Source organism: Dipodomys spectabilis, unplaced genomic scaffold, assembly GCF_019054845.1.
Source record: "Dipodomys spectabilis isolate Male_0828 unplaced genomic scaffold, ASM1905484v1 ptg000435l, whole genome shotgun sequence".
NCBI lineage: Eukaryota > Metazoa > Chordata > Mammalia > Rodentia > Heteromyidae > Dipodomys > Dipodomys spectabilis.
Window position 1 is genome coordinate 278,521 of NW_024871112.1, and position 16,282 is coordinate 294,802.

The following is a 16,282-nucleotide window of genomic DNA, read 5'->3' on the forward strand; positions in this document are numbered from 1 at the left end:
CAAGCACAGGAGGAAAGGAAAGAAGAAAAACTGAGGGAAATTGGGAATGACAGAGATCAAAATGCATCTCTCTATACTATCTCTTAATATTAACGGGCTTAATTTGCCAATCAAAAGAAAAAGAACTGCGGATTGGATTAGAAAACATGACCGACCTATCCATCTGTTGCCTTCAGGAGACACACCTCTCAGCCAAACATACAAACAAACTCAGAGTAAAGAGTTGGAAAAGGATCTACCAATCAAATGCCCCCAGTAAGAAAGCAAGTGTAGCAAGCCTGATATCTCAGAAGATAAACTTTTCATTATAATCAATACAAAAAGACAAGGCTGGACACTACATATTAATACAGGGAACAACCCAAGAGGAGGACAGTTCCCTCTTATATTACCAACTTATATTCCCCAAACATTGGTGCACCCAGATATGTTAAGCAAATACTCTCAAACTTACAGAATAAAATAGATCCCAATATGATAATACTAGTAGACTTTAACACCCCACTCTCGCCAAAGGACAGGTCTACCAAACAGAGGATTGGAAAAGAAGCTACTGAATTAAGTGAGGCCATACTTCAACGGAATTAACTGACATCTACCGAGTATTTCACCCTAAAACAACAGAGTACACATTCTTCTTAGTAGCTCATGGAACTTTCTCCAAAATAGACCATATCATAGTTCATGCAAGGAACTTAAGCAAATACAAGGGGATCGACTTAATCCCCTCTATCCTATCTGACCACAGTGGAATCAAGCTAGTTCTCAATAACAAAGCATACAGCAGAAATTATTCTAATACATGGAAATTGAACAGCACACTTCTAAGCAATGGCTAGGTAACAGAAGAGATCAAAGAAGAAATAATTTCCTACAACTCAATGAAAATGAAAACACCGCACAAAGAAACTTGTAGGACACATCAAAAGCAGTCCTGAGGGGAAAATTTATTGCCCTCAGTGCCCACATCAAGAAAATAGGGACAGACCAAGTAAATTATCTCATGTTGCAATTAAAATAGCTAGAAAAACATGAAAAAAAATGCAACCTAAATTTACTAGAAGGAGCCAGATAACCAAACTAAGACTGGAGATTAATGAATTAGAAAATTGTAGAACCATAGCCAGAATTACCCAAAGAAAAAACTGGTTCTTTGAAAAAATAAATAAAATTGATGGACCGTTGGCAAGATTAATTAAAAAGAAGAGAGGAAACCCATATTAACAGGATTAGGGATGCCATAGGAAAATTCACAATACATACACAAAATATCTAAAACAATCTTAACGGACTACTTTCAAAAGTTATACTCTCTAAAGTAAGAAAACCTGGCAGAAATGGATGCATTTTTAGAGAAATACAAGTTGCCCAAACTAAGCAAAGAAGAAGTAAATCATTAAATAAGCCAATATCCTACAACGAGATACAGAAACAATCAGAAGTCTTCCAACAAAAAAAGCCCAAGACCAGATGGATTCACAGCAGAATTCTATAAGACCTTTAAAGAAGAACAAATGGCCATAATCCTCAAGCTCTTCAGTGAAACAGAGAAGGAGGGAGCTATCCCAAACTCATTCTACGAAGCCAATATCACACTCATCCTCAAACCAGGCAAAGACCCAAACAAAAAAGAGAATTACAGGCCAATTTCCTTGATGAACACAGATGCAAAGATCCTTAACAGGATTCTAGCTAACAGAATCCAGAAACATGAAAAAAAAAAATCATACACTATGATCAGATAGGCTTCATCCCAGAGATGCAGGGATGGTTTAACATACATAAGTCAATAAATGTAATCCTACACATCAACAGAGCCACGGTCAAGAACCACATGATTATCTCCACAGATACTGGAAAGGCCTTTGATAAAATTCAACATTCATTCATGGTAAAAGCTCTGGAGAAAATAAGAATAGAAGGAACATTTCTTAAAACAATAAAAGCCATTTATGACAGACCAATAGCCAATATTATACTTAATGGGGAAATGCTAAAACCAATTCTCTTAAAATCAGGAACAAGGCAAGGATGCCCACTGTCTCCACTCCTCTTCAAAATAGTCCTGGAACCCTTACCCAGGTAAATAAGGTAAGAAAAAGACATTAAAGGGATCCGCATAGGAAAAGAAGAAGTTAAACTATCCCTTTTTACAGATGACAAAATACTATACCTTCACGATCACAAAAACTCCATTCCCAAACTCTTAGAAATCATAAATCACTTCAGCAAAGTAGCAGAATACAAAATCAATCCATAAAATCAGTTGCCTTCCTGTACACTGACAATGTACAAGCAGAAAGGGAGCTACCCCATTCACAATAACCTCCCCCAAAATAAAATATTTAAGAATTAACCTAACCAAAGATGTAAAAGAACTATTTAATGAAAACTATAAAAATGTGGTATATATACACAATGGAATTCTGTGCCTCCATCAGAAAGAATGACATTGCCCCATTTGTTAGGAAATGGAAAGACTTGGAAAAATTATATTAAGTGAAGTAACCCAGGCCCAAAGAAACTTAGGTCCCATGATTTCCCTTATTTGCTAAAACTAGTATATTCTGAGTCAAGCAGAAAGGTCAGATAAGTTGATGTTAGAGAAATGAACCCTAAGATAAGCATTCAAATGTATTTTTTTCTTTCAGGTGATTGTTTCTAACACATTTATAAGATAAGTTCTTTGTTGCTTTGTATGTTCCTGCCCCATGGTGTAACCCCTGCTTTCACTGTATTTGATGTTGATATAATTTGTGGAGGGGAAGAGAAAAAAACAAATTATTTAAATAGGGATACAGGTGGATCTATTGTAACAATGAGATATACAACTCATTATGTCGAATACAAACTTTACAACTTTGGTGGGGGGAAGAAGATTGGGTTGGGGGGGGCGGGAGGAGCATGGGAAGAGATGGGAAGGGGAAACAAAGGAGGAGTCTACAATGATTGATAAGAAATGTACTCATTATGTTGCCCATGTAATTATAAACCCTCTTTACACTATTTTCACAATAAAAAAATAAATAAAACTATAAAAAGTTAAAGAAACAAATTACACAAGATACTAGGAAATGGAAAGACCTCCCATGCTCTTGGATAGGCAGACTTAATATAGTGAAAATGGCAATACTGCTTTCAAGTATTTTCATTGGCTATTTTCATTATTGCCTTTGTTCTGGTTTTTTTAATCAGGAACACAGGGTTACACAAAAAGATCTTCCTAAGATATAGGATCTTAGGCAGAAAAAAAATAAATGTATAATTAAAGATTTTCATCTCTTAAGAGAATAAAAATGTCAGAAGACATTTTGTTATTACTTGCATGGTTCAGATGACTTGACTGTTTTGGTTGTTAAAATAAGTGGAATACATGTAAAATGTTACAGTTGTTCCAAACGATGATACTTTTCTGCTCCAATAAGATGAAAGCTCTGACAAGGTTAGAGGGCATATCGATTTTGGGGGAGAAGTCTTAATTTTAGAATGCCAAGGTAGATACCTAAAACAGCACTGTCTATCACATATCTGCTAATTTTATACTATGGCCTATAAGTTTATAAAACTACACATATGAATTGAATGAGAAATGTTTGATTTACACAATTGACTCAAAAACAACTAAAACCAGAAAACACTTCTATATATTTATATAAACTAATATATCCAGTGAGGATTTAAAAATTTTTAGAATATATATTTAACATTTATGTCAAAATATTGTTTATTTGTAAATGTTTATTTTTAATTGTTGTCAGTCGTGGGACTTGAAATCTGGACCTGGACACTGCCCCTCAGCTCTTCAGCTCAAGATTAGTGCTCTACCACTTGAGCAACTAACAGTTTTCTTTTGTCTCATTTGAGGTAAGAGTCTCATGGACTTTCCTGCCTAGGCTAGCTTTGAACCATGATTCTCAGCTCTCAGCCACTTTAGTAGCTAGAGTTACAATCATGAGCCACTGGCGCCTAGCTACAATACAGTAGATGGAACGAAATCATTAAAATTACACCAGAATTAAACGAATTAGAATCCAAAAATAAAAATTGTAAGAACCAAAAACCAAAGAGTTGATACTTTGAAAAATTAAAAAAATTGACAGATCCTTAGCAAATCTTATGAGAAAAAGAAGAGAACACACTCAAATAAATAAACTCAGGTATGAGAATGGAAACATCACCACAGTAACAACCAAGATTCAGAACAATATAAGAGAATACTTCTCAAAATATTATGCTAATAAGTTAGAGTGCCTGGCAGAAATAGACGTTTTCCAAGCCAATATCGAAATGCTGAAACAAACCAAGGTGAGTTAAACCATCTTAACTGGCTCATATCAAACACTGAAATAGAAACAGTAATAAGAGACCTCCCATCTCAGAAAAGCAGCTTTACAGCGGAATTCTATAAGGCCTTCATGGCAGAGCTCACACCAATACTTTTCCAAGTCTTCAATGGAATTGAAATAGAAAGTTCATAACCGAACTCATTCTATGAAGTCATCATAACCCTCATCCCAATACCAGGCAGGGACTCATCAAAGTAAGAGAACTATAGACCCATTTCTTTGATGAACATTAATGCAAAACTTCTCAACAAAATTCTGGCCAATCAATTTCAACAATTCATCCAAAAACTCATACACCACCATCAAACAAGATTCATTTCAGGGCTGCAAAGCTGGTTCAATATACACAAATCAATTAACATAATTCATCACATCAACAGGAGCAAGGATAAGAACCACATGATTATCTCAATAGATGCAGAAAAAACCATTTGACAAGATCCAACAATCCTTTGTGATGAGGGTTCTGGAAAAATTAGGAATCCAGGGAACATTCCTCAATACAATAAAGGCTGTATATGACAAACAGCCAGAATTTTACTTAATGGTGAAAAACTAAAGCCATTTCATCTTAACTCAGGAACGAGACAAGGATGTCCACTCTCTCCACTTCAATTTAGTAATAGAATGACTAGCTACAGCAATAAGAAAAGAGGCAATAAAGGGATCCAAACAGGTAAAGATTAAATAAAACTCTCCCTCTTTGCAGATGACATTAGCTTGTGTTTAATGAATCCCACGGACTCCAGACCCAAATGACTCAAGCTGATTCTAAATTTTGGCAAAGTAATGGGGTATAAAATTAACCCTCAAAAATCAATGGCTTTTCTGTATGGCAGCAATGAGAAAAGTGTGTCTGAAATCAGGAAAGCAACTCCATTTGTAATAGTCCCACAATCAATAATACCTAGGAATTAACTTAACCAAAGAAGTGAAGGACCTCTATAATGAAAAATTTAAAAAACGTGGAAAAAAGAAAAATTTAAAAACGTGAAAAGGGAAATCAAACAGAAATTAGAAAGTGGAAAAACCTCTCATGTTCCTGGATTGGAAGGATTTACATCGTGATAATGGCAATAATCCCCAAGGCTATCTACTAATTCAATGTGATGCCTTTCAATGTTCCCACGGCATTCTTCAAGGAAAAAGAAGAGGCAATCCAAAAATTTACATGGAACTATTAAAGGCCCCAAATAGCAAAACAATCCTTAACAGAAAGAACAGTGCTGGAGGAATATCAATACCAAATTTCAAACTCTACTATAAATCCATAGTAATCAAAAGAGCTTGGTACGTGCACAAGAACAGACCTCAGCACCAATGGAATAGAGCTGAAAACCCAGAAAGGAACCTACAGACATATAAGCCATCTAATCTTTGATAAGGGAGTTAAAAAATTAGAATAGAGGAAAGACAGCCTCTTCAGTAAATGGTGCTGGCAAAACTGGTTAACTACTTGTAGAAAACTAAAGCTCGATCCTTATATAACACCCTCTACCAGAATCAACTCCAAATGGATCAAAGACCTCAGAGTCAAAGCAGACATTCTGAAAACATTACAGGATGGAATAGCAGAAATCATAGGTCTCCTTGGTACAGGCCTAAAATTTCTTAATAGAAACATAGAAACACAACAAATCAAAGAGAGGTTGGACAAATGGGATTGCATGAAATTGCTGAGCTTCTTCATGGCAAAGGGTATAGCTAACAAGATCAACAGAAAGCCCACACATTGGGAAATCTTCACTAGCCATACAATGGACAAGGGTCTCATATCTAAAATATACCTAGAATAGAATTGAAAACCCAGAAATGAACCCACAAACCTATAGCACTGTAATCTTCAATAAGGGAGCTAAAAACTAGAATGGAAGAAAGACACCCTCTTCAGTAAATAGTGCTGGAAAAATTGGTTAATCATTTGTAGAAAACTAAAGATGGATCCTTATATATCACCCTGCACTAGAATCATCTCCACATTGATCAGATACCTCGGAGTCAAAGCAGACACTCTGAAATCTTTAAAGGATGGAATTAGAGAAACCCTAGGTCTCCTTTTCACAGGTCAATATTTTCTTAATAGAGACCTGGAAACTCAACAAATCAAAGAATGGTTGGAAAAATGGGATTGCATGGAATTGCAGAACTTCTGCATGGCTAACACATAGCTAGCAAGATCAAGGGTCTCATATCTAAAATATACCTGGAACTCAAAAAATTAAATTCCCCAACAACAAATTTTCAATGAAACAACTGGGCAATAAATAAGTGGGCTAAAGGCCCACTGAAGAGGAAAGAAGGAAGGGCAATAGATACATGAGGAAATGCTCAACCTCCCTAGCCATAAGAGAAATACAAATCAAAACAACATTGTGATATCACCTCACCCCAGTTCCAATGGCTAAATCAAGAAATATAATTGCAAAAGATGCTGGAGGGGATGTGGACAGAAGGGAACCTTACTGCATTGTTGGTAGGAGTGTAAACTTGTTCAACCACTTTCGAAATTAGTATGGAGGTTCCTCAAAGACGCCACATAGAGCTGTCCAATGACCCAGCAATCCCACTTTTGGGCTTTTACCCAAATGATCACAAATAAGACCTTACTAAAGCTACCAGTACAACCATGTTTATTGCAGCATTATTTACCATGGCTAAGATATGGAACCAACACAGATGCCCCTTAGTAGATGAATGGATCAAGAAAATGTGGTATATATACACAATGGAATTCTATGCCTCCATCAGAAAGAATGACATTGCTCCATTTGTTAGGAAATGGGAAGAAGTGGAAAAAATATATTAAGTAAAGCAAGACAGCCCCAAAGAAACATAGTTCTCATGGTTTCCCTTACTTGCAATCCCTAGTATATGTCTGAGACAGCAGAAACGTTCAGATAAGTAGATGTTTGATGAAATGAACCCTAAGGTAAGGATTCAAATGTTTTTTTTTTCTTATTATTGTTTCTAACATATTTATAAGATGATTTGTTTCTTGCATTTTATGTCCCTTCCCCAAGGTATAACCCCTGCTTTCACTGTAGTTTATGTTAATATAATTTGTGGAGGCGAAAGGGAATAACAAATTGTTTATATATGGATACAGGTGGACGTGTTGCAACAATGAGATGTACAAGACTTTATATGGAAAAACGAACATTACAACTTTGGCTGGGGGGTAGGGATTAAAGAGGAGAGGGACCAGGGTGGTGAGAAGGGGAGGGATGGGAAGGGGAAACAAAGGAGGTGGCAAAAATGCTTGGTAAGAAATATACTCATTTCCTTGCCCATGTAATTGCATCCTCTGTTTACAGTATTTTCACACTAAAAAATTATCTGAAAAAATTTGCATCAGTTGATAGTGCATATGATTTTATTTTTATTACAAACATAGAATGTAGTAAAAATTTTCATTGCAATTACACTGCACTAGGATGTGGGCAGATTCTAATGTAAATAATAGACTGTGCTTATGTAGAGAATTTGAGCATCCAGAATTTTAATATGCCTGTGATCATAAAACTGATACCTTACTGATATTGAGTGACAAATACAACTTCCGATAAGTACAGAAGTTTTCCTTGTATGTTTTTAATACATATTTTTATTGTAAATGTCCTGTGCAGAGTGTTTACAGTTACATATGTAAGGTAATGAGTACATTTCTTATTGAGCATTTTTACCCCCTCCTTGGTTATTCCCCTACCATCCCTTCCCTTCACGCCTCCCAACTCTTCCCTCCAACCCCCTCCCCCGATAGAGTGTCTTGTACATCTCATTGTTGCAATTGGTCAACCTGTATCCTTTCCTTGTATCTTAAATGAAGAAATGCTGATTGATTTGTGCTGATTCTACTTGTGTAGACACACCTAAGATCACTCGCCAAGTCCAAGAGCACGTAATTCACATGCACATCATTTTTTGTCATTTTGGTATAATTGTGTTCTACACATTTATTGACAGGTTACAAATTATTCTCAAATTTTAATACATTAAAATACTTTCCTTTTGTCTTATTTTCTTGACCATGAAATCAGCAAGACCTCAGTCAGCATTTCTCACATAGGACTTTTCACATGAGTTTGTTAAATGTTGACCTGAGCTCCAATCTTCTGAGGACTCACTCATCTGCTTAAGAATTGATGCTGGCTGTTGGAAAAGAACTCAAGGAAGAATGCCATTTAAAGCCTTATAACTTTATTCTGTACCAGGGTATTTTCCTGCTACTTTGGTTTTTGAGAGTGTCTACAAGAACTAGCATTCCCTGGGGAGCAAGGAGACTCCATATGACGTTTACTTACTGAGATTTCCGATTGACTTGCTATCACTTGTACTGCATTTTGAAAGTCGAATGTGTCAAAACCTACCCATTTGAAGAGATAAGAGGAGATGCTGGGAAGATGGCTCAGTGGTAGAGTTCTTGCTTTGCATGCATGAGGCCTGGGTTCAATTCTTCAGCACCACATAAAAAGAAAAAGCTGGAAGTGGTGCTGTGGCTCCAGTGGTAGAGCACTAGCCTTGAGATGAAGAGCTGAGGGACAGCGCCTAAGCCCAGAGTTCAAGGTCTACACTGGAGTGGAGCTTGTATTGAGTACATAACAAACTGCTTCATGTATTTGGCATGTTACCTGTCTCCAGTGTGCCGTAAGAATAGGACTATCATATAAATTAATAAATTACTTTAAAAAAAGAGATAGGAGTGGTAAAAGAATTTTTAGAGACAAATACATCTTCAACATATTTGATTCCAAACATTATGTCTAAGGCATATTCAACAAGTAGTGAAACTTGTGTTGTCTGTAACTATGTGTCTTTCTCCATGTGTGCATGTGTACATGTGTGTATGTATGTATTTTTGTGTATAGTAACATGCATGTATACATATATAAGGGCATATACACACATATATGCATTTAAAAATAAATATACATATACAAATATATGTGTATATATTTATATCAGTTGTTCAATGATTTAATCTATAGTTCCCAGCACATTGTCATTCTCACAAAGTGTACATGATAAACTGCTCTGAGGTTCCGTGCTCTATGATGGGCATCCTTTGTAATCACTTCCCCCATTACCTTGTTTTTCATCCCTGAATATATTAGGTCTACTTTCCACAGGAAAGCGTTGTTTTCATTACATGTATTTACTTATAATAAAAGAAAAAGGTCGTTTGTAAAAGAAAAAAGAAAACGAACTTTTAGGTCAGAGGTTAAAAGTATCCTATCCGTTTCAATGATTCCTATGAGATAAAATTTATAACAGTAGTAAAAGTGAAAAGGAATTCCTAGATCTGTTGTTTTGCCATTTAGAATAGAAATGAATAACATCACGTCACTGTTATAACTCTTAAAGAATGCAAGGGTAACTGATGGTCGCTATCATGTTCCCACAAAACCAGTGGATTCTGAAGGATAATAGTAGACCAGCAGAAATTCTTTTTTTTTTTTTATTGTGAAAATACTGTACAGAGGGTTTATAATTACATGGGCAAGACGGTGAGTACATTTCTTATCAAGCATTGTAGCCTCCTCCTTTGTTTACCCTTCCTATCTCTTCCCATCTTTCCTCCCACCCCTCCTCCCCCCCCCCCCCAAGTTGTAAAGTTCGATTTTGACATGACAACTTGTACTTCTCATTGTTGCACCAGGTCCACCTGTATCCTTATTTAAACGACTTGTTTTTCCACTTCCCCTCCACAAATTATACCGACATCAAATATAGTGAAAGCAGGGGTTATACTGTAGGGGAGGGACATATTAGGGTGAGGTGGTATGACAATGTTGTTTTGATTTGCATTTTTTTATGGCTAGGGAGGTTGAGCATTTTTTCATGTGTCTATTGGCCATCCTTCTTTCTTCTTCAGAGAAGTTTCTCTTTAAGTCATTAGCCTACTTATTTATTTGGCAGTTGTTTCCTTGAGGATTTATTTTTGGGGGATTTAATTTTTTGAGTTCCAAGTATATTTTAGATATGAGACCCTTGTCCGTTTTATGGCTAGTGAAGATCTTCTCCCAATCTGTGGGCTTTCTATTGATCTTGCTAGCTATGTCCTTTGCCATGCAGAAGCTCTGCAACTTCATGCAATCCCATTTGTCCAACCTTTCTTTGATTTGTTGTGTTTCCGGGTCTCTATTCAGAAAATTTCAGCCAGAGCCAAGGAGACCTAGGGTTTCTCCTATTCCATCCTGTAATGTTTTCAGAGTGTCTGCTTTGACTCCGTGGTCTTTGATCCATTTGGAGTTGATTCTGGTGCAGGGTGATATATAAGGATCTAGCTTTAGTTTTCTACAAGTAGTTAAGCAATTTTGACAGCACCATTTACTGAAGAGGCTGTCTTTCTTCCATTCTATTTTTTTAGCTCCCCTTATCAAAGATTAGATGACTATAGGTCTTTAGGTTCATTTCTGGGTTTTCAATTCTATGCCATTGGTCCTGAAGTCTGTTCTTGTGCCAGTACCAAGCTATTTTGATTACTATGGCTTTATAGTAGAGTTTGAAATTTGGTATTGATATTCCTCCAGCAGTGTTCTTTCTATTGAGGAGTGTTTTTGTTATTCGGGGTCTTTTATTATTCCATATGAATTTTTGGATTGCCTCTTCTATTTCCTTGAAGAATGAGGTTGGAATTTTGATAGGTATTGCATTAAATTTGTAGATAGCCTTGGGAAGTATTGCCATTTTCACGATGTTAATCTTTCCAATCCAGGAGCATGGGAGTTTTTCCCATTTTCTAAGTTCTGTTTTGATTTCCTTTTTCAAGTTTTTAAAGTTTTCACCATAGAAGAGCAGCAGACATGGAGCATGAAAGAGAAAGAGAGGAAATGGGAGAGTGAAAGAGAAAGAGAAATATCACAATACTGAAAGTGCATAACAGATAAACAAGAGCAGTATGAGAATATTCATACTGCTGTCTTTAGACTCTACATATACATTTGAAGGTATTTGATGTATGATAACCCATCAAAATGAAATATAAAGTTATTTTGTTAAAAATAAAAATGTCTCAGGAGAAATTTTAAATGTAAAAACAATCTTCATGGAAGCAAACTCTGAGCTATTTCATGACTTTGAAAGGATAAAGTGGTTGAAGTTAGTATAAATTCAGAAGTATGACAATTCACAATGATATAAAAAGGTATTCATATATTTAATAACATAACCCAAAGCAGAAAGCAAATGTTGGATAATTGATTTTTTAAAAAACATTCTGTCAGGTGCTTGGAAGGTGGCTCAGTGTTAGAGTGCTTGCCTTGCATGTATGAGGCCCTAGATTTGATTTCTCAGCACCACATAAGCAGAAAAAGATGGAAGTGGTGTTGTGGCTCAAGTGGTAGCACTAGCCTTGAGCTGAGGGACAGCACCTAGGACCCAGAGTTCAAGCCCCATTACCAGCAAAATCAAAATATAAAGCAAAACTAAACACAGTCTCTCACTTTTGTGGCCTCAACTCTTTAAAATCACTGCTTCAGCCTCTGGGTAAGATTTTAGGTGTGGACATTTATCAACATTCCTGATTCAGACTCTACTTCATAACTTTTTAAATAAATATTTTGTTCTTAATTTTCCTCTTCATAAATTCACATGCACCTATAAAAAATGGTTTGGCCATCCCAGTAACCTTCTCCAAGTACTTCATAATGATGACTTACAAAAAGTTGTATTATATTACAACAAGGAAAACAATGCTACAAATAAGAAAAACCAATAATTAAATATTAATGATTAATAAAATGAAAAACAAAACAATTACCAGTGTTTTCAGTATTTGAAGGGTACTACGTATTAGATTTTACTATTTTCTCATATTCCTGTACATTTAAAACTGCCTAAGATTATGATGTTCAACAAGAGTTTTAAAGGCTATGAGCAGTCTTTAAAGTTACCCATTAAGATTACTATTTATGGCTCATCTCATCATTTGTATATGGCTTATATCATTATTTGTTCCTCACTAACATCTAAAAAAAGGAAGCCCTATATTTTTAATAGAAACTATGTAGTTAAAAGTCTTAACTCTTTATTTTGCTCCTTTACACAAAGACTTTGCAACTTCTCATTAGTAAAATTTCTATAAACTCTGAAATGTACATACTTAGTAGCATATGTCTGCTACCATAAATCTTAAATACTTTATCAAAAAGTTTTATGACCTGGGGCTGGATAGGTGGCTTCGTGGTAGAGTGCTTGCCTTGCATGCATGAAGCCCTGGGTTCGATTCCTTAGCACCACATAAGCAAAAAGAAAAAAGTTGGAACTGGCACGTTGGTTCAAGTGGTAGAGCCGTAGCTTTGAGCTGAAGAGCTGAGGGACAGCGCCCAGTCCCAGAGTTCAGGCCCCACTCGCAGACTCCCACCCCAAAAAAAATTTATGTCCTGCCAAACAGTCCTAGTTTTGGCATATATAAGCAAATTCCCAAAATTAAATATGTTTAAAACATTAAAACTTAAAAAAAAACCTTAACACTTGCTTCAGTGTTCATTATGACAGGTGCCTTGTATAAAATAATTGAATTCCTCCTCTTACACATCTCTTGAACAACAAATATCTGGAATTATTTTGTTTTTGACATGTCAGTCTTTATTCTTAAATGTGTGCTTATGTAAGAAGTACATGGTTCTAAAATTTCATGGCAATTCTTTTGAGCTTACTTTTTGTTGAAGTGTCTAGTTTAAGAAAATAAATTACACTTTATATATAAAAAATGTTCTATGCTCAATTCAGCATCAAGTACTCTAACATTGGAACAATACAGAGAATATTAGAATGGCCCCTGAGAAAGGATGACAGGCAAATTCCTGAACCATTCCATACTTTTATAACAACAGATGCTGGAGGGGATGTAGCCACAAGAGAACTGTACTGCCTTCTTGGTGGGAGTGTAAACTTATTCAACCCTTTGGAAAGTACTATGGAGGTTCCTCAAAAGACTCCACATAGAGCTCCCCTATGACCCAGGAATCCCACTTTTGTACATTTACCCAGATGATCACAAATAAGACCACACTAAAGCTACCAGCACAACTATGTTTACTGCAGCATTATTTACCATCGCTAAGATCTGAAACCAACCCAGATGCCCCTCAGTAGATGAATGGATCAAGAAAATGTGGTATTTATATCAATGGAATTCTATTTCTCCATCAGAAAGAATGGCATCACCCAATTTGTTAGAAAATGGAAAGACTTGGAAAAAAATATTAAGTGATGTAAGGCAGATCCAGAGAAACATAGGCCCTATGTTTTCCTTAATTTTTAATAACTATTTTATGTCTGAGATAAGCAGAAAAGGTTAAAAGCTTTGCACATATGACCAGATTAGGCAAATCAAACCCAAGATAGGAACACACGTGTGTTTTTCTCTTGCTTGTTATTGATTCTAACGTACTTATAACAGGTGATGTGTTTTTTTTTTTTGTTTCTTTATATGTTCCTCCCCCATGCTATAACCCGTTTACACTGTATTTGAAGTTGGTGCGCCCACATCTTGTATATACGTTCCTCTAATTTGGGGAGGGAAAGGAAAAAAAACAAGATGCTTAAATAGGGATACAGGTTGACCCATTATAACAATGAGATGCACAAGACACTATGATGAAAAATGAACTTTACAATTTAGGCAGGGGAAGTGTACTTAGGGAGGGGAGTGTGCTTGTAGAGGTGGGAGGGAAGGGATGGTAGGGGAACATAAAGGAGGAGGTAACAATGCATGTTAGGAAATGTACTCATTACCTTGCTCATGGAAATGTGATCCCTGTGTACAGAATTTTACAATAGAAAACATATAACATGTTCTGAGATGGAAGAGTTTATTTCCTTTATTTTACTCATATAATATTGTTAACAAAGAAATTAATGCAAAACACTAATATGAAGGTATTTTGAATGTGTGTGTGTGTGTGTGTGTGTGTGTGTGTGTGTGCAAGAGCGTGTGTTCTCATCCAATTGCATGTATGTTGGTGTGCTCAGAGTTTGAAATCAGGGCTTCAAAGTCTTGCTAGGCCTTTCCTCTCTAGATTGGTGAGCTATTATATGAGCTACATCTCCATTCCTGGCCTGTTGCTAATTCATTGAAATTTTTGAAAAATAATCCTATGAATTTATTTTTTCCTCATTGGTTTCCAACTGTTATCCACAGATCTCTAGCTTCAGTGTTGATATGGCGAATAGTTAGGTTTACAGATGTGACCAACCAGCGCAAGTGTTTTAGAATAATTTTAAAAGTAGAAGAAAGTTTACTTCACGGGGTCCTGTTTTATCATTAATTTTTAAAGCGTTTTGGAGTGATTATATGCAATTTTTTTTCGTTTTTTTGGATTCTTAACACAATAAGTGAAAATATTTAAAAGTTTTAGTACTTTTTAAAAAGGAAACAGGAACTATGGGACTGAAGAAATTTTTCTCTTATAAGCTCAGCTCTGTGCATGATAACCCAATGTCACCAACACAATCTGTGTTGTGTTGAAGACCAAATGTAACAGAAAACTATCACCATGGGCAATAATTGCTATGCTATTATTTCTTGGAAATATGAACATTGAATTGAGAGTGTAAGAGAATGGAGAGATTTTACCTACCTTTTGTGTATTGCTGAAAGACTTTTGGAAACTTTGACTCATTTCTTTGCTCAAAGTGTGTGTTTGAGCCATGCACTTACTGCCTTTAATTACAATTTTTCCAAACACTAAAATGGTAATAACATTAGCTTTATAGAAAATGTTATCTTAAGAATTAAGGGAAATAAAACTTGTGAAATACTTAACACAAACGTCTATGAATGAGTTTGAGTTTAGCCAGAAGTTTTTAAAATACTAAAAAGAATGTGATAAGTATTACAGAAACCATTACATGTAGTGAGCAATCAGAAGTAATGTTATCTATTGACCATGCTCTGCTTCCAAGGAAGCCAGGTGGATAACTTCTCATGCTGTAAATCAAACTGGTTATCTTATGTCTTGTGTGTGTAAAAATGTCAGGGACAGAATGATGAAGGAATGTTGTAGACTGAGGTGAAGTCCATATGAAAATGTGCAAAACTGATAAAACATAAAAGTATCTTAGTAGTAAATTGTGTTTTACATTATTTAAATTACATCACAAAGTTAAGAAAGACCTAGAAAAATGAATTCTCTTTTTGATGTCCTATCATAGGTCCTTGGATCAACTCTTTCCTCATTCTTGTAGAGGTATCATCAGATGAGATGAACTATATTATTTTTTTGTTTGCTTCCTTCCATTTATTCTTCATTTGACACCTCAACTAATTGAGACTGAAAGAAACCAAGGGAAATTAGACACACAGGCTTTGGAAAGAACAATCAATGTCAAATAAATAAAACACATACAGCCTTGGAAAAAGTCTGACTAAATTGAGTTATATAGTCTCAAGCGTCAACAGAAAATGATTAAGAAATATCATGCTATTGATAATTGAAAATGATAGGAGTTGCTTAATATTTTTCCTTTCTACTACTTTGAATTAATTATTGATTTTGTATAGAGAGATTAAAGATGAGATTAACAAGAAACTAGATTAAAAATGGACAAAAGATCTGAACAGACATATTCTTCTTAAAGCCCTGAAAAATCGCCAGTAAGTTTACAAAGTTGTTTAATACAACTCCTATGCTGGCTTAATGTTTTGTGAGCAGAAGTCATTAGAGAAATGTAATTCAAAATTACTATGATACTACTTCATAACTACTATAACTTTTATCAAAAAGATCAAAGGAATCAGGTGTGGTGGCAAAAGATTTTAATTCTAAGCATTTAGGAGGTTGGATAAGTCTAAGGCCAGTCTGGGGTACTGCACATAGCAAAAACCGGCACTTTATTACCTTTTAACAAAGGTAATAATGTTGGTGAGAGTGTGGAGAAAAGGAGATTTTCTATACTCTTCTTCAAAATACAGATTAGTGTTCTCCTTGCAG

At 35.5% G+C, this 16,282-nt stretch overlaps 1 non-coding gene across 1 annotated transcript; it reads left to right on the forward strand.

Annotated features, from left to right (window-relative positions):
- Positions 1-13,067: 13,067 nt before the first annotated feature.
- Positions 13,068-13,170, forward strand: LOC122097785. Its single transcript, XR_006145591.1, has one exon. It is a non-coding gene; the product is annotated as a U6 spliceosomal RNA (small nuclear RNA).
- Positions 13,171-16,282: the final 3,112 nt, after the last annotated feature.